Source organism: Dysidea avara, chromosome 15, assembly GCF_963678975.1.
Source record: "Dysidea avara chromosome 15, odDysAvar1.4, whole genome shotgun sequence".
Classification (NCBI taxonomy): Eukaryota; Metazoa; Porifera; class Demospongiae; order Dictyoceratida; family Dysideidae; genus Dysidea; species Dysidea avara.
The window spans coordinates 2495550-2516280 of record NC_089286.1 but is presented as its reverse complement, the minus strand read 5'-3'; the positions used below and the strand labels follow the sequence as shown (position 1 = coordinate 2516280).

The 20731-nt window shown below is 39.4% G+C and overlaps 1 long non-coding RNA gene across 2 annotated transcripts; it reads left to right on the top strand.

Moving 5' to 3' along the window:
* Positions 1 to 321: 321 nt before the first annotated feature.
* On the top strand, positions 322 to 2452 carry LOC136245761 (uncharacterized). 2 transcript variants are annotated; one of them, XR_010696115.1, is made up of 5 exons: positions 322 to 837; positions 889 to 1382; positions 1426 to 1534; positions 1610 to 1858; positions 1918 to 2452. It is a non-coding gene; the product is annotated as an uncharacterized lncRNA (long non-coding RNA). The 2 variants fall into 2 exon arrangements; XR_010696114.1 differs by having other exon boundaries at positions 889 to 1534.
* Positions 2453 to 20731: the final 18279 nt, after the last annotated feature.

The window sequence follows — 20731 nt, the reverse complement described above, 5'->3', positions numbered from 1 at the left end:
AGCTAAGTTTCAGCTGCATATGAGAAGAACTCCTTGCATAAGAACTCCCTGCATAACTGAAATGGCGTGGTTTGATGCAGACATGCCAAGTCTCACGCATTGGGCGTGAGTCTCACACATTTGCCTATGATCTCACGCTCACACGCATGCAGCTAAGAATCTCACTCTTAATTCTGGTAGAACCTAAAAATCAGGAACAAGGAATATGCACATCCATCAGTGACTCCAGTCCAGTTGCTCGTGTCCAACCACAGGGCCCTGGGGTCTAGCTACATTCGACTAGACAACAAAAAATAATTCTTAGCACGTTAATAGTTAGGTGTGGTTGGGCGACGCTTCTCATTGGCCAATCTAACGCGCGGGAGCCAATCAATCACGCGGGAATATCCATGTAACAAGTTTGTCTTTGTACAGTTATTGTAGCCATGGATCTCGCCATGGATGGAAGCCAAATTGTAATTGATGAAAGTGCTGACGCAGAGACTGATTCTGAGAGCGAAGATTGCCAGTTCGCAACTCCCCCCAAGGAGAAGAGACCCAGAGCATCGTGTGGTCAGTGCAGCCGCTTACGGAACTAAGTATAACTCTGACTGGGAATCCAATTTTCTGTTTATATCGCGTGGAAAGGAGGATAAAGTTTATAGCTTTTACTGCAAACTGTGTCAGAAGGATGTAAGTTGCCGACACCAGGGTGATGTTAAGAGACATGAGAAGAGCAACAATCATGCTATTCGTGTGAAATCACTGGATGGAATTAAGCAGTAGACTGGACAACATGGGGTTTGTCCCACTTCATTGTACGATCAACATCCAGGTGCTTAATATTCATCACAATAGGTATTGCCATCATAGATATTAGAGTACATGCATAACACTTAACCTTTATAGGTAAAGCGAGCAGAAGTGAAAACAGCTGTTTTTATAGCTCATCACAACATTCCTTTGGCTGCAATGGATCATCTTTCACCACTTTTTCGAGATATATTTCTTGACTCCGATATTGCCAAGGGGTTCTCCTCAGCTAGAACAAAAACAATGTGCATTCTCAACAAAGCCTTACAGCCTCACTTTGAAAGCTTACTGGTGGCACAGATGAAGGATAAGCCATTTTCATTGGCAGTAGATGGATCGAATGATGCTGGACTGCACAAGATGAATCCAGTCACTGTGCGGACATATGATTCTGTCACTGGCTTTGTAACTACCAGGTTACTGGATATGTGTTTAACATCAGGCACCAGTTCTGGAACTGCAGCCACTATTTCTGATGCGATGAACTCAGCACTTGATGCATGTGAAATCCTTTGGTCTAATTGCATCTGCGTGTCTGTTGACAATACATCAGTGAATATGGGAAAGCACAGCAGTATGCTCATGATAAGGTATTCATGATCCCTTAGTCAGCTTGTGAATGGGTGTCTATAGATGAAAGAATTTATTTTGCTGCTAATGCCAAAATTTGTGAAAGTGCTGGCTTTAAAGGATAAAAGCCTGAATGATGTGAACTATACAAATGTTACTAATCAGCTAGAAGGTATGATTTTTACCTATCTATATATGTGGCTAACCAAATGTGACATGTGCTTTGCTCGTGTATGTATAGATATAGATTCCAGCTTGCAGATTGGATATGTGACTCACCGGAAAGTTAAACAGCTTGTTGAAGAAGGATCCATCACTGAAACAGCTAGTAGGAAATTCTACACAGCCATAAGGAACTTTTTTTAAAAAGCAGTAGAATACAGTCTTGAACATCTTCCACTTGATGATGAATTACTCAAGAGTGCCTCGTTTGTAAACTTTGAAAAAAGGCTCAAGCCCAATTCAATAATATTCAAGCTGAATATTTTGTAACCAGGTTTGTGAACATAAATTATACTGCATATAATTATGAGAATAAATATTGGACAATCATAGGTACCATTATCTCTTACCATTTTCAACTCCCATACAAATATCAAAGCTTGGAGAAGAATTTGTGCAGTACCAACTGTTGAATCAAGAAGATATCCCACAGATAGTTTGGCAGAAAGCACTGATAGTTAATGACGATGAAGAACACAGCATTACCGTATGGATGTAATATGGCATCATATTTCCACAATTAAATCTGCAGATGGTCACTTGAAATTCAACATGTTATCAAAAATTGCCAAACTGGTACTGTGTATTGCACACTCAAATGCTGGAGAGGAAAGGGTATTTTCGATGATAAGAAAGAACAAGACACCTTTTCGTCCAAACCTTGCTCTAGACAAAACATTACCAAACTTGCTTTCTGTTAAGTTGGCAACAGATGAGCCTTGTCATAGATATAGCCCTCCAGCTTCAGTTGTTCAAAGAGCAGGAAAGGTGACATGGGAATATAACAAAGAACATTCCAGACCTAAGTGACACATGTGCTTAGACTGCTGACTAGCTACATGCATGCACAAGTAAAGTTTTAGCTTAAACGAAGTACTTGTATTTTGTGATTTGTAGCTATTATATATATATCAAGACACACGATAGCGTGTCGTGCGGCCCAAGAAGCCGGCGCGCCACACCGTGAGTACATTGACAGGAAGAACGAAAACGTCATTTTCACACCTTTGTATCTCGGTGATCACTTATCTGATTGGAACCAAATTTGCTACACAGTTGTCCGCCAGCCAAGGGAGTCTACATTCCAAATTTGAAGGAAATCGCTCCAGCCATTTCCGAGATACGAGCTGCCAAAGTTTGGTTTTTTTTTCTTCGTTTTTTTTTCTTCTTCTTCGTCTTTTCGCACACTTGCAAAAATTGCTATAACAAGCAAACGCGTACTCCGATCGCCTTGAAATTTGGCACACAGAAAGGGAGTCCAAAGGCGAATCCTAGCATCAAATTTGGTACAAATCCGATGAATGGTTCAGGAGTTATGACCGATTATTCGCGTAAAACAAGATCGATTTGTTGTTACGCCTACAGGGTAAACCGCTTCATGGAATGAGTTGAAAATTGCTATGTAGATGGAGTAACCATCGTAGGAGTGCCTTTTGGTGGTTTGAAAGGAATCGAGATAAAGACCACGGAGATATGACACAAAACCCAACCTATGTCACAATTACGCGATCGATTTTTATGAATAAAAAAGTGTTAGTTTTCACGCCTACTAGGCAAACCGCTTAGAGCAATGAGCTGAAAATCGGTGTATATCTGGAATAATCTTCATAGAAAGTTCTTGCAGTAGTACAGAAGAATCGGATTACAAACCACTGAGTTATGATTCGAAAGCCAACTCCGTGTAGCAAATGCGAGATCGAGATACTCTAATAGAACAGTCACCCTAATAGAGCATTCGGCTAATTTATTTACTCCATTATAGAATTTTATTACATCACAAGTTATTCTGTAGGGAGTTTAGCTGCAAACAGTTAATCTTATAGACAGTTCAGCAAGAAGCAAGTCACCATGTGGAGAGTTAAGCTACAAATATATCACTATAGAGATTCAGAACATTACAAGTCACACTGAAGAAAGTTCAGCTATAAACAAGTCATGCACTGTGTAGAGAATTCAGCTACAATTAAGTCACTCTCTAGAGAATTCAGTTACACAGAATTCAGCTACACACAAGTCACTGTGGAGAGAGTTCAGCTACAAACAAATTACCCTTTAGAGTGATCAGCTACAAACAAAACACTTTGCAGGGTGTTCAGCTGCAACAAATCAACCTTTAGAGCGATCAGCAATGAACAAATCAACACAAATCTACCTGTAGAGAGATCAGCTAGAAACAAACCACCCTGAAGAGAGTTCAGCTACAAAAAATCACCCTGTAGAGACATCAGCTAGAAACTAGACCCAATGTAAGGAGTTCAGCTACAAGCAATCACCCTGTAGAGAGTTCAGCTAAAACAAATCAACCTACAGAGAGATCAGCTACAAACAAATCACCTTATAGAGAGTTCAGCTACAAACAGATTACCTGTAGAGAGATCGGCTTCAAACAAATCAACCTGCAGAGAGATCAGCTTAGGGACCTGCCGATTATGCTCATAATTTTACCTATTATGCTATGCTGCACAGCTCAAAGTTCACCTATTATACTTAAATTAATGCTCAATATTTACCTATTATGCTCGATTATGCTCAATCTTCATGCCTTAGTTCATATGCTTTGCTACTAGTTTAACACTGTATAGAAAGAAAAAAATGAGTGGTTAGAACGCAAATAATAAATTCTTGCTGCATGTAAGAGAAAAGATCGATATACTCTAATAGAACAGTCAGTTTCATGATTGTTCTATTAGAGCTACTGACTGCTCTATTAGAGTATATCGATCTTATTGTGCAATTGTCATTTTTCCAGCAAGAATTTATGCTATCGTACAAATATTTAAGCTATTATGCTGGCATTATGCTCAATGCTTTTAGGTACCTATCATGCTCAAAATTATACCACCATAATCGGCGGGTCCCTAGATCAGCTACACACAAATCAACTTGTAGAGAGATCAGCTACAAACAAATCACCCTGTAGAGAGATCAGCTAGAAACTACACACAATGTAAGGAGTTCAGCTACAATCAAATCACCCTGTAGAGAGATCAGCTACAAACTAGACACAAAGTAAGGAGTTCAGCTACAAGTAAATTACCTTGTAGAGAGTTCATCTACAAACAAATCAACCTGTAGAGCAATCAGCTAGAAACAAATCACCCTGAAGAGAGGTCAGCTACAAAAAATCACCCTGTAGAGAGATCAGTTAGAAACAAATCACCCTGAAGAGAGGTCAGCTACAAAAAAATCACCCTGTAGAGAGATCATCTACAAACAAATTGCCCTGTAGAGAGATCAGCTACAAGCAAAACACCCTGTAGAGAGTTCAGCAACAAAGAAACCACCATGTAGAGAGTTCAGCTACAAACAAATTACCCTGTAGAGAGATCGGCTACAAACAAATCAGCCTGTAGAGAGTTCAGCTAAAACAAATCAACCTGCAGAGAGATCAACTACAAACAAATCACCTTATAGAGAGTTCAGCTACAAACAAATTACCTTATAGAGAGATCGGCTACAAACAAATCAACCTGCAGAGAGATCAGCTACACACAAATCAACTTGTAGAGAGATCAGCTACAAACAAATCACCCTGTAGAGAGATCAGCTAGAAACTACACACAATGTAAGGAGTTCAGCTACAAATAAATCACCCTGTAGAGAGTTCAGCTAAAACAAATCAACCTGCAGAGAGATCAGCTACAAACATATCACCTTTTAGATAGTTCAGCTACAAATAAATTACCTTATAGAGAGATCGGCTACAAACAAATCAACCTGCAGAGAGATCAGCTACACACAATTCAACTTGTAGAGAGATCAGCTACAAACAAATCACCCTGTAGAGAGATCAGCTAGAAACTAGACACAATGTAAGGAGTTCAGCTACAAGCAAATCACCGTGTAGAGAGTTCAGCTACAAACAAACCAACCTGTAGAGCGATCAGCTAGAAACAAATCACCCTGAAGAGAGGTCAACTACAAAAAATCACCCTGTAGAGATATCAGATAGAAACAAATCACCCTGAAGAGAGGTCAGCTACAAAAAAATCACCCTGTAGAGAGATCAGCTAGATACAAATCACCCTGAAGAGAGGTCAGCTACAAACAAAACACTTTGCAGAGAATTCAGCTACAAACAAATCAGCTTGTAGAGAGATCAGTTACACACAAATCAACCTGTAGAGAGATAAGCTAGAAACAAATCACCCTGTAGAGAGTAGCTACAAGCAAAACACCCTGTAGAGAGTTCAGCAACAAAGAAACCACCATGTAGAGAGTTCAGCTGCGAACAAAGCACCTTATAGAGAGTTCAGCTACAAACAAATCACCCTGTAGAGAGATCAGCTAGAAACTAGATACAATGTAAGGAGTTCAGCTACAAGCAAATCACCCTTTAGTGAGTTCAGCTACAAACAAATCAACCTGCAGTGAAATCACCTACAAAAAAGCACCTTGTACAGAGTTCAGCTACAAACAAATTACCCTGTAGAGAGATCGGCTACAAACAAATCAACCAGTAGAAAGATCAGCTACACACAAATCAACTTGTAGAGAGATCAGCTACAAACAAATCACCCTGTAGAGAGATCAGCTAGAAACTAGACACAATGTAAGGAGTTCAGCTACAAGTAAATCACCCTGTAGAGAGTTCAGCTAAAACAAATCAGCTTGCAGAGAGATCAGCTACAAATAAATCACTTTACAGACAGTTCAGCTACAAACAAATTACCTTGTAGAGAGATCGGCTGCAAATTAATCAACCTGCAGAGAGATCAGCTACAGACAAATCAACTTGTAGAGAGATCAGCTACAAACAAATCACCCTGTAGAGAGATCAGCTAGAAACTAGATACAATGCAAGGAGTTCAGCTACAAGCAAAATCACCCTTTAGCGAGTTCAGCTACAAACAAATCAACCTGCAGTGAGATCACCCACAAAAACGCACTTGTACAGAGTTCAGTTACAAACAAATCACCCTGTAGAGAGATCAGGTAGAAGAATTCACCTTGTAGAGAGTTCAGCAACAAAGAAACCACCATGTAGAGAATTCAGCTGCAAACAAATCACCCAGTAGAAAGATCAGCTAGAAGAAGTTACCTTGTAGAGAGTTCAGTTACAAAGAAACCATCGTATAGAGAGTTCAGCTACAAAGAAATTACCCCGTAGAGAGTTCAGCTAGAAGAAGTCACCTTGTAAAGAGTTCAGCTACAAAGAAACCATCATGTACAGAGTTCAGCTACAAAGAAACCACCTGTACAGAATTCAACTACAAACAAATTACCCTGTATAGAGATCAGCTAGAAGAAGTTACCTTGTAGATAGTTCAGCTACAACAATTCACCCTGTAGAAAGATCAGCTAGAAGAAGTCACCTTGTAGAGTGTTCAGTTACAAAGAAACCATCATGTAGAGAGTTCAGCTGCAAACAAATCACTCTGTAGAGAGTTCAGCTACAAAGAAACTGCCATGTAGAGAGTTCAGCCTCATACAAACCACCTTGTAGAGAATTCAACTACAATAAATCACCCTGTAGAGAAGAAGTTACCTTGTAGAGAGTTCAGCTACAAAGAAACCATCATGTAGGGAGTTCAGCTACAAGAAACCACCATGTAGAGAGTTTAGCTGCGAACAAATCACCTGTAGAGAGTTCTGCCAGAAACAAATCACACCGTAGAGAGATCAGCTGGACGAAGTCACCTGTAGAGAGTTCAGCTACAAAGAAACCATCATGTAGAGAGTTCAGCTGCAAACAAATCACCCTGCAGAGAGTTCAGCTACAAAAAAATCACCCTGTAGAGAGTTCAGCTAGAAACAAAATACCCTGTAGAGAGACTAGCTAGAAGAGGTTACCTTGTAGAGAGTTCAGCTACAAAGAAACCATCCTGTATATAGTTCAGCTACATTTCAAGTCACCCAGTAGAGAGATCAGCTGCAAAAAAATATCCTGTGGGGAATAATGGGCATGTAATAAATATATGTATATAATTTGTATAATTACTAATAAAATCAAAAATAATTGAAGTACTAAAATTCTTCTTTAAGTTCTTTTCTTCTTCCTGTAGTAAAGAAAAAAACACATGGGTTAAAAAAGCCCCAAAGCCAGCCATAGGCCGGCTTTGCAGTATACAAATACAAAAAGAAGTGATATCTAATCAAAAACAGCCAAGCTGTAAAAAAAGGTGCGGCCCCCAAAAAGGCCATGGTGAAAAAAGATGTGAAATCCAAGGTGGCGGCTAAGAAATGGCTGTGATGGTAGGTTAATGGTTACATTTTAATAACGACAATTCAGGTGAATTTTGTGCCGCTTGGTCTTGGCACCAAATTCACCTGAATTGTTGTTATTAAAATGTAACCATTAACCTACCATCACAGCCATTTCTTGGCCGCCACCTTGGATTTCACATCTTTTTCACCATGGCCTTTTTGGGGGCCGCACCTTTTTTTACAGCTTGGCTGTTTTTGATTAGATATATCAAGACACACGATAGTGTGTCGTGCGGCCCAAGAAGCCGGCGCGCCACACCGTGAGTATATTAACAGGAAGAAAGAAAACACAATTTTCACACCTATGTAGCTCTGTGATCCCTTATCCGATTGGAACCAAATTTGCTGGAGACGTGCCGCCCAGTTAGGGTAGTCTACATACCAAATTTGAAGAAAATCGCTCCAGCCATTTCCGAGATACGAGCGAACAAAATTTCGTTTTAATTTCTTCGTTTTTTTCTTCATCTTCATTTCGCACACTTCGCAAAATTCGCCATAAAACACGAATGCGTGCTCGGATTTGGCTGAAATTTGGCACACTTAAAGGGCTCATTAAGGCGGATCTCCGTACCAACTTTGGTAGGAATCCGATGAACATTCACGGAGTTATGACCGATTATTTGCGTAAAATAAGGTCGAAGGTCTGTCACGCCTACAGGGTAAACGCCTCGGAGGAATCAGTTGAAAATTGATATGTAGATGGAGCAACCATCGTAGGAGTGCCTTTTTGTGGTTTGAAAGGAATCGGGATAAAGACCATGGAGATATGACACGAAACCCAACTTGTGTCAAAATAACGCAATCAATTTTTATGAATTAAAAAACTATTAGTTTTCGTATCTACCAGGCAAACCGCTTAGAGCAACGAGCTAAAAATCAGTATGTAGCTGGAATACTCATCATAGAAAGTCCTTGCAGTGGTACAGAATAATTGGATTACAAATCACTGAGTTATGATTCGAAAGGCAACTAGGTGCAGCAAATGCGAGATGGAGATACTCTAATAGAACAGTCACCCTAATAAAGCATTCAGCTGCAGTTATAATTTACTCAGTTATATTACATTGTAAGTTATTCTGTAGGGAATTCAGCTACAAACAAGTCACCCTGTAGTCGGATCAGCTAGAAGAAGGTACCTAATAGAGAGTTCAGCTACAAATAAGCCATCATGTAGAGAGTTCAGCTCAAATAAATCACCCTGTAGAGAATTCAGCTACAAACAAATTGCCCTGTAGAGAGATCAGCTAGAAGAAGTTACCTTGTAGAGAGTTCAGTTACAAAGAAACAATCATGCAAAGAGTTTAGCTACAAACAAATCACCCAGTAAAAAGTTCCGCTATGAACAGATCACACTGTAGAGAGTTCAGTTAGAAATAAGTCATCCTGTAGATAGATCAGCTAGAAGAAGTCACTTTGTAGAGAGTTCAGCTACAAAGAAACCACCATGTAAAAGAGTTCAGCTGCAAACAAATCACCTGTAGAGAATTCAACTACAAACAAATCACCCTGTAGAAAGATCAGCTAGAAAAAGTTACCTTGTAGAGAGTTCAGCTACAAACAAATCACCCTGTAGAGGGTTCAACTACAAACAAGTCACCCTGTAGAGAGTTCAGCTAGAAGAAGTTACATTGTAGAGAGTTCAGCTACAAACAAATCACCCTGTAGAAAGTTCAGCTACAAACAAGTCACCCTGTAGAGAGATCAGCCAGAAACAAGTCATCCTGTAGAGAGTTCAGCTAGAAGAAGTTACGTTGTACAGAGTTCAGCTACAAAGAATCTACCATGTAGAGAGTTCAGCTGCAAATAAATCGCCCTGTAGAGAATTCAGCTACAAACAAATCACCCTGTAGAAAGATCAGCTAGAAGAAGTTAACTTGTAGAGAGTTCAGCTACAAACAAAGCACCCTGTAGAGAGTTCAGCTACAAAGAAACTACCATATAGAGAGTTCAGCTGCAAACAAACCGCCCTGTAGAGAATTCAGCTACAAACAAATCACCCTGTAGAAAAGTAGATCAGCTAGAAGAAGTTACTTTGTAGAGAGTTCAGCTACAAACAAATCACCCTGTAGAGAGTTCAGCTACAAATAAGTCACCATGTAGAGAGTTCAGCTAGAAGAAGTTACATTCTAGAGAGTTCAGCTACAAAGAAACTACCATGTAGAGAGTTCAGCTGCAAACAAATCGCCCTGTAGAGAATTCAGCTACAAACAAATTACCCTGTAAAAAGATCAGCTAGAAGAAGTTACCTTGTAGAGAGTTCAGCTGCAAACAAATCACCCTGTAGAGAGTTCAGCTAGAAACAAGACACTCTGTAGAGAGATCAGCTAGAAACAAGCCACCCGTAGAGAGTTCAGCTAGAATAAGTTACACTGTAGAGAGTTCAGCTACAAAGAAACCACCATGTAAAAGAGTTCAGCTGCAAACAAATCACCTGTAGAGAATTCAACTACAAACAAATCACCCTGTAGAAAGATCAGCTAGAAAAAGTTACCTTGTAGAGAGTTCAGCTACAAACAAATCACCCTGTAGAGGGTTCAACTACAAACAAGTCACCCTGTAGAGAATTCAGCTAGAAGAAGGTACATTGTAGAGAGTTCAGCTACAAACAAATCACCCTGTAGAAAGTTCAGCTACAAACAAGTCACCCTGTAGAGAGATCAGCCAGAAACAAGTCATCCTGTAGAGAGTTCAGCTAGAAGAAGGTACATTGTAGAGAGTTCAGCTACAAACAAATCACCCTGTAGAAAGTTCAGCTACAAACAAGTCACCCTGTAGAGAGTTCAGCTAGAAAATAGACACTCTGTAGAGAGATGAGCTAGAAACAAGCCACCCGTAGAGAGTTCAGCTAGAATAAGTTACACTGTAGAGAGTTCGGCTACAAAGAAACTACCAAGTAGAGAGTTCAGCTGCAAACAAATCGCCTGTAGAGAATTCAGCTACAAACAAATCACCCTGTAGAAAGATCAGCTAGAAGAAGTTACCTTGTAGAGAGTTCAGCTACAAACAAATCACCCTGTAGAGAGTTCAGCTAGAAGAAGTTACATTGTAGAGAGTTCAGCTACAAACAAATCACCCAGTAGAGAGTTCAGCTACAAACAAGTCACCCTGTAGAGAGATCAGCTAGAAACAAGTCATCCTGTAGAGAGTTCAGCTAGAAGAAGTTACATTGTAGAGAGTTCAGCTACAAAGAAACTACCATGTAGAGAGTTCAGCTGCAAGCAAACCGCCCTGTAGAGAATTCAGCTACAAACAAATCACCCTGTAGAGAGTTCAGCTACAAACAAGTCACCCTGTAGAGAGATCAGCTAGAAACAAGTCATCCTGTAGAGAGTTCAGCTAGAAGAAGTTACATTGTAGAGAGTTCAGCTACAAAGAAACTACCATGTAGAGAGTTCAGCTGCAAACAAATCACCCTGTAGAGAATTCAGCTACAAACAAATCACCCTGTAGAAAGTTCAGCTACAAACAAGTCACCCTGTAGAGAGATCAGCTAGAAACAAGTCATCCTGTAGAGAGTTCAGCTAGAAGTTACATTGTAGAGAGTTCAGCTACAAAGAAACTACCATGTAGAGAGTTCAGCTGCAAACAAATTGCCCTGTAGAGAATTCAGCTACAAACAAATCACCCTGTAGAAAGATCAGCTAGAAGTAGTTACCTTGTAGAGAGTTCAGCTACAAACAGATCACTCTGTAGAGAGTTCAGCTACAAACAAGTCACCCTGTAGAGAGATCAGCTAGAAACAAGATCAGCTAGAAACAAGTCATCCTATAGAGAGTTCAGCTAGAAGAAGTTACATTGTAGAGAGTTCAGCTACAAAGAAACTACCATGTAGAGAGTTTAGCTGCAAACAAATCGCCCCGTAGAGAATTCAGCTACAAACAAATCACCCTGTAGAAAGATCAGCTAGAAGAAGTTACCTTGTAGAGAGTTCAGCTACAAACAAATCACCTTGTAGAGAGTTCAGCTACAAACAAGTCACCCTGTAGAGAGATCAGCTAGAAACAAGCTATCCGTAGAGAGTTTAGCTAGAAGAAGTTACATTATAGAGAGTTCAGCAGTTTAGCTGCAAACAAATCGCCCTGTAGAGAATTCAGCTACAAACAAATCACCCTGTAAAAAGATCAGCTAGAAGAAGTTACCTTGTAGAGAGTTCAGCTACAAACAAATCACCTTATAGAGAGTTCAGCTACAAACAAGTCACTCTGTAGAGAGATCAGCTAGAAACAAGCCACCCGTAGAGAGTTTAGCTAGAAGAAGTTACATTGTAGAGAGTTCAGCAGTTTAGCTGTAAACAAATCGCCCTGTAGAGAATTCAGCTACAAACAAATCACCCTGTAGAAAGATCAGCTAGAAGAAGTTACCTTGTAGAGAGTTCAGCTACAAACAAATCACCCTGTAGAGAGTTCAGCTACAAACAAGTCATCCGGTAGAGGGATCAGCTAGAAGGATCACCTTGCAGAGAGGTCAGCTACAGAGAAATCACCCTGCTTCATCTTTTCTTCTTCCTGTAGTAAAGAAAAAAATGACAGGTTAAAAAGCCCTAAAGCCGGCCATAGGCCAGCTTTGGGGTATACAAATGCAAAAAGAAGTGAAATCTAATCCAAAACAGCCAAGCTGTAAAAAAAGAGTGCGGCCCTGAGAAAGGCTATTGTGAAAAAAGATGTAAAATCCAAGGTGGCGGCCAAGAAATGGCTGTGATGGTAGGTTAATGGTAAAAATTTTAATAACGACAATTCAAGTGAATTTTGTGCCAAGACCAAGTGGCACCAAATTCACTGAATTGTTGTTATTAAAATTTTTACCATTAACCTACCATCACAGCCATTTCTTGGCCGCCACCTTGGATTTCACATCTTTTTTCACAATAGCCTTTCTCAGGGCCGCACTCTTTTTTTACAGCTTGGCTGTTTTGGATTAGATATATATACACACATGCATACGGATCCCTTGTTCTGGTGGGTCTTGTATCTCTGTAATATTGCTCCATGTGCAGCTGCAGTGAGATACCCATCCTCTCGATGTTCCGGCACACTTCACAGTCTCACTCCTAGGCTTCACCAAACCTTGGAATCTCTGTTGATGCAGTAGTTCTAAACAGGGATATGCTGTCCTTGGCAATAAACGCATGATGTGATGTCACAGGTGACCTTGCAACTTACATTCAGGAAGGCAGCATATAGACAATACGTTGTCTGGAAATAGGATAGTGCTAAAAGCCCTGAACGGAATGGAACAGAACCAATTGGGGTGCACCAAGTAGAAAAATCGTTTGAGACGGATTTTGCATTGTTTCCAACTGCCACACAGTGACTAGAATTGTGCTAGAGTTCCTTTCCTTCTACTTATATGCAAGCTAGAAATCACTCTCAAAGTTTCTATTTAATGCCAGCCACGTAGCATGTTGTGCTCTTATCAACAGAGATGCCAACCTCTGAACAATTTTAGGAGTGAGACCTCAAACACTACTGGCAATGTGGAACAGATTCAAGTGCAGCTCCAGGATTTTTGGTAGTGAAGACCAAAAAAAAAAAGAAAAAAGGTCGTCGCATGTTCTAAGTACAAAAATAAGCACAGGTCTGCCCAATTTTAAGTACAGGGCTAATTACGAAGTAGATCAGGCGTGAGAAATGCGTGAGAACTAAGCTGAAAGAGTGAGAAACAGAGGGTTATAGGCGTGAGAGCATGAGATTACTAGCCAAAGAGTGAGACTCACGCCTAATGCGTGAGAGTTGGCATGTCTGTATCAATCCATCAAATTCTGTTTAATCCTGATGTAGAATTGCTTCCTTATCATTCTAAAAGGTAAACTACTGTAGTATTTTCATGTTATAGTCATGTCCAACTCTTTAGTAACAGCGAGGATGGTTTTCTAAGTCTGCTAGTATGGGAAATAATTTATGAGAGTTAACCACAGTGTATGTTAGTGGCTGTGAATCATATGCTTACAAATAATAGTGTAGCAGGTTAAATGATAGTTTTTCAGTGTAGGTAATTGCAAAACGCTTTCGTATAGTGAGCATTAAATAGAAACTGCGAGCGAGCGATTTCTAACATGCCTACAAGTAGAAGAAAACTAACTTCAGAACAATTCTAGGCACTATGTAATGGTAAGAAACGGTGTACAATCTGCAAAAACGGTTTATTTACTTTGCGCGCATCCCGTTCCGGCTTTTGGCACTACCCCTGGAAATACGGTTATTTGGGGAGAAATAACCGTCGAATTCTTCCATCGTGTGTTGTTCTGTTTATCAGAAGGAAGTACCCTGCTCCAGATGGCCGGTACATCAGATTCCGACAGTATAGGGATGATGAACTATCTTTGTAATAAGTAACATATTACTACAAACATGTTGTTCTAAAATATCAATGAAATGTAACCTTTTGTTTGACACTAGTTCTGTAGTTGGTAGTGGCTCAGTGGTACCTATTGTAGACTGTCGACGCTTAGGATGATTCTCTTCCAGTACTACCTTGTCCTTTAACTTGATAGATGTTGCTATCCTCAGTCTCATTATATCCTTCAATAAATCTGCTATGTATTCAAGATGTATGAAGGGTCAAGGTAGTGTCCCATTTTTTTTTGGTTTACTTACTAAACTTCCTTGCAAACATTAGTTCAACGCTTTCCCTGAGCCTGTCCTCGATCACTATGAAAATTATGATCAGTACAGCCAACTGTACCAGTGTGTGATATGATGAATTCCTACGAGTAATTTTGGTTACTATCAACAATGTTATATACGCACTGGAAGGAAGTCCATTTTGAAGCATAAGCCAACACCAGGTTGTGAAACGATTCCAGGTTCCCAGAAGCATGTTGGAAATAATGATACAGGGGTTTCAGCATTTCTGGCATATGCATGCGTGTTTTTTAAAAAGCTATTTAGTACCAAAATCAGAACTTAGGCTGTTATACACACATGATTTTCATAGCAAGGACTATTTCACTCCAACAACAGTCAATTATAGCACTCACACATGCATACACAGTACGCCTTTCATACGAGAAGTGCTGAAACCGCTATATCCCACTACTAACCTTTCATTGACAGTAACCATTTATCGTCCAGCACTAATTTCTGTAGTGCCCTGAAAGCTTTTTCAGTCCTATCAAAATAGTGTAATGGATTTCCATCCACATCACTTGGTGGTCCTGTCAACGCATCGTGTTCACAACTAGTAATATACTCACAGTTGCAATGATTCAGGAATTCACTGTACATACCTTTCAAGAATCCACTCATGTTCATTCTGAACATGGTGCAACAAACCCAACCACTTTCTCTGTGTTACAATATTACACTTATTATCATTTTTTTGATGAAAGCATACCCTTAATCTGCTCTCATTCCCATCACATGTTCAGCAGCAATACCAAAAGTGGTTTACAATATTGCAACTCCACTGGCATAGCTTCTCCCTTAGGTTTTCCTGCCTGTATTAAAAAATAAAATTCTGATGACTAAATCAAATCAGTACTTTATTTAGTGCCTTCCTCAACTTCTTAGCTTTATGCCAGACGTCAAGGGAATGGATTATATCTGGATATTTGCTTCCTATATGAAATCAAACTGTATTACTCTGAACACTGGATTATTATACCTATTGTTTTGCGAATTGAAGATGATGTATCGCTTACTAGCTCACTACAAATCATTCTACCATTGATGTAACTCATGGAACGAATAAATGCTTCATGCTCCATATTGGGTGACTGAAGCTGAACATCTCTTTTGTCCACAGTTTCCACATGTAATATTTTATGGCTTTCCATTGCCATCAGAGAATATGAGCATTAGTCCTTATATTGACAATACTTTTCAAGCATACACAACCTCAACATGTTTTTATAGTATAATTATGATGTAATACATGTACATAATAATGTGATTTATTATGTCATTGTCAATAAGTTTTCTCTCGTGACATCATCAAGTCTGTGCATCTCTCTGTGACACCTTCAGCTCCAGCAGATATCTCAACCCAGTTTTGATCCGTTGTGAGACAACATGAAGTGATGCCGAAGAATTTTTAAAATGATGACTACTCCACTTGAGTTTTTTCTCCATGATCTGTGACAATTTCACAAACTTGTGCACAAGAATTAAGAGTTGTTAAGCTCCTCAAGATGCCCTCCCAGCCAACTTACAACTTTCATCCACTGCTACTGGTAAGCCCATCATACCAAAGGTACCCTTGTAATCAGCATAACATTGTCCATTCATGTCGGTTCAAATCCAATGAAGGAGCAGGACCATGGTGACCAGTTGGGTGGATTGTGGGTGAATAATATATTGTGATTTGTGTATTGTTGGTGTGTAATGATTCAAAGTTCCACCCAGCTTTCTCTAACTGAGTAACAACTTTATCTACTATACTATCAGGAGAGTAAACAAGTGAATCATGGTAGAAGAGTTGGAGGAGTGCTGCACTATTGAATTTTTCACTAAAGACTGCATTAAGCAGCATATCATATGCACTTTGTCTGAGCGAAGGCAACATATAAAAGTAGGATATGACTACTCTAAGGTAAAGTACCTAGATTTTAATGGGAACGCTTTTGCATTGTCTCCTAAAGCTTGAAGTAGCTGCAAAATCAAAAGGTGCGTGGTTGCGTGCGCGCACACACACACACACACACACACACACAAAGAGCATGGACGCACATATATAATAAACAACTTCCTTTTTATCCCCATCAACTAGAGAGGTGAAGGTAAAGCCTCCATCATCCTCCAGGTAAACACTGAATGTCACACCACAATCTCTTATGCAGCTCAACAACTTTTTCATCATGGGCCTCTGTAACTCTCCAGAAATTTCAGGATTGTGTTGTGCATCATAAGACATACCAGCTTTATTAATCCTTTCCTTTCTTCCTCTTGATTTGGAGTTGGGAGTGTACTTATTAATGCTTCTATTTTATGCGCTCTCCTAGTACGAATGTTGTGTCTAAATTTACCTTCAACATTACACCATAAACAAGATTATTTGACATAGGCTTTAGTTTTTTATATACAAATTTTTATTTTACTTTGCATACATTGGAATAAAAAGTCAAACTACAGTACCACTCTCGTGCAACTTCATGCACGCGTAGTAAGACGACGTGTGCTAGTCAAAATCCTTATGCCAAATTATTGCAAATGCATTTTTTGAAAATTATTGCGCAGCACAAATCTATGCACATTCGTACCTCATCCACCACATGAATAAAAACTAAGAAAAATACCCAGTGAAGAAGGAATGTCCATTTGAATGTTTTCATATCTCTTATGCTATTTCACATCTCTGTACTTTTTAGTTATAGTTTCCTTATACATAGTGCTTCTAAACCTGGTGACACTTTTTTAATATCTGCTTTAGGTATCAAGAAACTACAGGAACAATCTAACGATATGACACTTCAATCAACAAGAAATTACAAGATTAATATTAACATATGAAAGGTTGTAAAGACATGGTATTCATATTACTATTGAAGTTCAGAAATCATCCTGTGAGATTTTACTTCCTTTTTGTAGGTTTTTACTAGCTGTTCAAGTTCCGTTCTTCCTGAATGTCCCTCTAAATATGCGAACATATAATGTCGGACTTTTTTCTAAAATGTTTCTGTATGGATTCAAGAGATACAGACTCTAGTGCTGGAACTACAGTTTTCCTCAGTGATACAATGCTATACTTACAGTAGGCTTTTGAGTATCTTTTTGCTTGTGCCCAAACTCTTTCAATCATTAGGTCTGCATTCATTTTGCTTGTGTCAACTCCTCTCTGCTGAAGCACGACACACAAACCTTTTGGAACACCAATGGCATAATTCATTTTAAACACTTTTTCATTCCAGTAACCATCCCTCATCACTCTCTGCTTCCCGCCTGGGTTCACATTCATTTTAGACACGTTCAACGAATCATCGGCCATAGCAGCATGGCAACCACTCTGGTCAAATATCCATACGTGCTTCCAGCCATCACTTTTTGGATACTTGAATTCTGCAATTTTGATTGCCCTTTTCATTTGCTCCATAAAATTGTCACATGTCCAATATCCCTCTCGTGCTTCCCCATATTCAAATAGACACCTCGCTTGCATTTGTATTGTTGGTTCAGACTGTCGTGCTCTTACATACTCCTCCTGCGTCAAGCATAGGTACCCATTTTTTCATCTATGAAATCTGATACCATTATCCCTGAACCCTTGTTTTTCGGTTTCATGACCATTGTTCCCTTTGTACCCCAAAAAGTAGACTGATCGTCATTGGCTTGGAAAGTACTTTCATCATGAAAGAAAATTACGGTTTTTTCCAGCACATTTTGTGATGGACATCGAAGGTCTTCACTTCAAAGCCAAGTGCATGAAACCAGTTCCGTGCAGTCTCGACCAAAATTTTCCTAGGATAACCTGGCTCCAAGGTTTCGTTAACCAGCAGTTCATTTACCCACTGGCAAAATGATATTGTCAGATTTGCGGGTCCCTTTACAGAAGCATTATCCCGTACATATTTACACACCTTGTTGTTGAGTGCTTCATTGTGGTACAGTACCCCGGACCGCTGATATTGACCTTGTGTGCTTTCGGGAATTCTGCCATCGTTTTCATAAAATTGCACTTTCCAATCTCGAACAGTCCTGTCAGACCTTCCAATCATCAGTCCAGCCAATTCTGCAGCTTCTGTTTCGCCTTTTCCAATTGTTTCACAAAGATGATATTGTAAAAACACTCCCAAAGCAAGTTTATCATCTCTTGATAGTTGACTTACCCATTCCTCACAAAACGTTTCGCTTTGGTGATGAGTGTCTGATTTAACACTGGAATCAAGATCAAACGATGGATCCAACTCTTCATCATCCGTATTTGCTGCTTTGTGCGATAGATCAAGCAGTTCCTGCATTGTTTCAGCTGCAGGTTCAGGAATTGAATGAAATTCCACGTTGCTGGAAGTAGCTATAGCTGAGGATGAACTTGAGATTGAACTGTCGCTAGCGTATTGTCCGTGTCGGCGTGCTCTAGCGTCAACTAAGTTTGTACAGTCTTTCTTGAATCTCTTCTGGCTTCTTGGCATCTTTATTCACCAAGGAAACAGTCAACAACTGATAGATACAACTAGCGTGTTCGCGAAATTTAATTTTTGAAATCGACAATATTTTTGATTTTTTTTGAACGGGCTACCCGTGATTACCCGCGTAGTTGTGGTTTATTCGCACAATATACAGAATGCGGATCGACGTGATCGTTCTACTATGAATAGTGGTAAAATATATTCAAATTAATGCCTTGGTGCACTATATAAGTTCCAAAATGTAAATATCCCTTTCCAGTACTGAGTTATGCCCTGTAATGTGATGGGGTGTGGTTTGTGCCGACATGCCCGGCTTGCACAGGCCCATCACATATAGAGTTTTAATAATTCACATACATATAGCTAGGCACATAATATTTTGTAAGTGACATAGCTATCCCCCTGGTATAGGAACCATAAATAACAAGTGAATGACTTACAATCAAAACATTATAAGTACATCTATGCATAGCATAATTTTAACTGTGCATGCCCACAGCATTTGATAAAATACTGGAGTTCTATATTTTTAAACATTGCACACAAAAGCTATAGTAGTTGAATATAATGCTCAGTTTTGCACCCACTAATGATGTTCCTTAACTGTTTTCTACATGCACGTTATGTCAAAAAAATATTAGCAGTGGAATATACCAGACTGCTCTATTACAGTATATCGATCTTTTAAGCAAGTGTTGGGCCTGTTGGCCCAAGTGCTCAAGGTAATTTGATCACTATGAATTCGGTGCATAGCTAGAGGTACTCCTTGATGGCCCCTTTCGGGCTAAGGCTCGGGGAAAATTTCCCCACTGCCCTCCCCCCCACCCCAATCTGGGATGGGGGGGCTCCTGGGTACAGTTGTGGGTACGGCTCCTGGGTACACTAAATCTAGATTTGTGGGTTCAGTTGAGCCACACTTTTTCTTTGTTTTGTTTAACCATTTTAAAAGTTTTTTTTAATAGCGTGATGGCAGTGCGACACTTAAGGTAATTGTAATATTTAAACAGGGAGTCTACTCAGCTTGAGCTGATTTTCTGTGGAGCCCTGTGAACAGCATACAAAAATACACACAGGATACAAAATTAATAAACACCAGCAATTATTATAACACAATTAATTAAAATACAAATAGGGCCTACAAATACTTAATGAAGACAAAACGGTAGCCTTGTGCCAAACTATTCCATAAGTACTCCCCGATGAAAGAAACTTCTTTTGCCAAAGTTTGTAGCAACTCTGGGAACAAATAGGCGATTAACGTTATGTCCACAATAACCCGTCACATCTTTACAATAACGAAAAACATTTAGCAAGTATGAGAGAAATAATTATCTACAGACTTGAAAACTTGAGTGGCTGTGTGGTATCGTCAACATTCAGTCAAAGTAAAAGATAACTTGGAAGCACAGGATGGTGGCAACTTCTTGGTAAACTTAGAATGGACTCTTTCAATCATACTTGAAAGCAGTATACAGCAAGCAAAGTATTTCTGGTGGTAATGACCCAAACCGAAGAATTGAAGCGCAATTCTATATAAGCTCTAGACACCACATTAGAAACATGCAAATTCCACGAGAGTGTATAGGGTCATTTGTAACTCCTAAATAACGAACAGAACTAACTTGAGCCAATAGAATGCTTCCAACAGATACAATACAGGTTTTATATACTAGCAATTCTCTGATGACTCCTGATAAACATTGAATTGGATTTGACAACATTTAAACAAAGCTGAGAACTGCAAAACCAGTGAGTTACAGCATTTAAGTCAGACTGTAAATATGACTCCTCTTAGGTCTACATGACTACAGTGCATCTTAGTGACATCATTATACAATTACAATTACAAAATTCTATCCAGAAATATCGGCCAATATACTC